Here is a 2,172-nt window from a genome sequence, read left to right on the forward strand (position 1 = left end):
GATACCAGAGACAGTGTGGGAGGAGAGTGGGAGATGGCAGAGGGTAAAAGATAGGGAATCAAGGATGGGGGGGGAAAAAAGCAAAACATACAGAAAACGAGAAATGGAAGATCACTTGCTGACAATAACATGTGTGTTGATGTGCTTGACTGAGACAATATACAGTGTACTCTGATGGAAAATCTCGTTTTGTATGCTGTAATGATGTACAGTGGATGAATGCAAATAAATAAATTGAAAAAAATTTTTTTTAAATTAAAAAAAATAAAAATAAAAAATAAATAAGTAAAGGCCAGGGCTGTCAAAGGTCCGAGTGACACCAAGGATCTAAACCAGTTACAGAGGTCGAGAAAATGAAGGCTTCTATTGATAAATAAAATAGGTAATAGCTATAAATAAGAAATGCGTAATAATAGATAACAGTAAGTAATGATACGTGAATGAAGCTAATTGTACCAAATGCTGCCGCTAGCCTAGAGCTGGGTGCTGTCTGGGTGGTGTGTACAGGACCCTCACTCTGTGTCCAGCTCGTCTGCTCTCACTCTTCTGTTTTGTTCAGATTCAAAACTGCTTCCCATGGAAAAGACTCTCACAACTACCTAGGCTTTTAGAGCCCCGAGAAAGGCTGATTACTCTTTTCAAGGAACTTCGGGGTGCCGATCTCCTTTATGTGAAATAGTCCTGCTCGGAGTGTTTGCCTCTCTCTGTCGGGTCTGGACGCCCCCGAACACCCTCGGGACAGGTTGATGCTGTTCTTCAATGTGTTAGACGAGGAAATTTTCAACATACTAATCTTATTAAAGGCTCTCTTTTGGCTCTCCGCAGTCCCCACCTGTAGCTTCCCCTCAAAATCTTCTGTGGATCCTCAGAGCTTCCTCTAGACAATTTACAAAGAAAATCTGGCTCAATCCACTCAATAACTGCTGTAGATATTTTAATTTTTCTCTGCTTAGTCCTAGCTTCCCGGCTCTCTGCCACCTCTCTTAACTTCAAGGACAAAAGATTGCCTCTGCTGCTTCTTCCGCTCTCTAAAATCTGTCCACTCCACTCCGGAAATGTTATGTGGGAAAACAACAATGCATTACTTACGTAACGATGTGGATAAGTGATTTCTGATTTATCGCTTTTAGTACTGCAGATTAATGAGGAAGAAAGTGTCCAGGACCGGTGTTCTGTGAAACCAGGCGTGGACGCTAGTAAACAAACGTGGCTTCTGCTCACTCCTCACAGCCAGCAGCACCTCTCGAGTAAATGTGACCTCTTGCCCGACTGGCAGACAACCAAGGGCAGTGTGATCCCTGCGACCTTCTTGGCCCGGCGGATGGGCTGTCGCGGCCCTCCTGAGCCGTCACACAGGCTGCCTGGGCTGTTGCATTTGCTCCCCAAAGTGGTCTCGCCTAAGCCCTTTCCTAGGCAGCCAGCGGCGCGCTCTGGGCACCCAGTTATATTGATGAACGGACGCTGTCTGTTCGCAGGAGCTGAAGCCACCTCAGACGACTCAGGACGACAGGTGTTCAGAACGCAGCTGCAGGGCCCTCTCAACGTCCTGCGTTCCAGCTCCGCGTCTGTGGGACACCTTTGCCTGCAACGACACATGCCGAAAATGGACTTCCATACCAAACCACCTCCGTGGAGTATGGTCTTCGTTAGAGAGGAAAAGTCTTCAGGGGCCGGCAGGTGGTGTGGTGGTTAAGGCACTGGAGTCTCACGTGACCGACTGTGGTTCGAGTCCTGGACCTGGCAGCTTGCTTTCTCACTCCCGCCACCCCCCATCAAATTAAAATAAATAAAGATAAATAAAATATTTGCCCAGAGAGGGACAGAGTGTGTGTGTGTGTGAGAGAGAGAGAGAGAGAGAGAGGGAGAGGGGGGAAAGTGAGAAAGCAAGCCACCAGGGACTGGAACTGTGGTCAGCCGTGTGGAAGTCTGGCACCTTCAACCTCCATGCCACCTGCTAGCCCCAATAAAATAATTCTTAAAAACAATCGTCTTCGGGACCAGCAGTTAGTGTAATGTCTACGTCGCTGGACTCCCGTGTAGTCGACCACGGTTCAAGGCCCGGACTGGGTCACTTAAACTCACGCTGGGAACGTGTACGTGCATGCCCAAGATCCCGAGAGGAGAAGGGAGAAGAAGGGATTGTGGCATGGCCATCCCCCCTGGGGGTGATTT

The sequence above is a fragment of the Tupaia chinensis genome, unplaced genomic scaffold, assembly GCF_000334495.1.
Source record: "Tupaia chinensis unplaced genomic scaffold, TupChi_1.0 Scaffold000020_1, whole genome shotgun sequence".
NCBI lineage: Eukaryota > Metazoa > Chordata > Mammalia > Scandentia > Tupaiidae > Tupaia > Tupaia belangeri.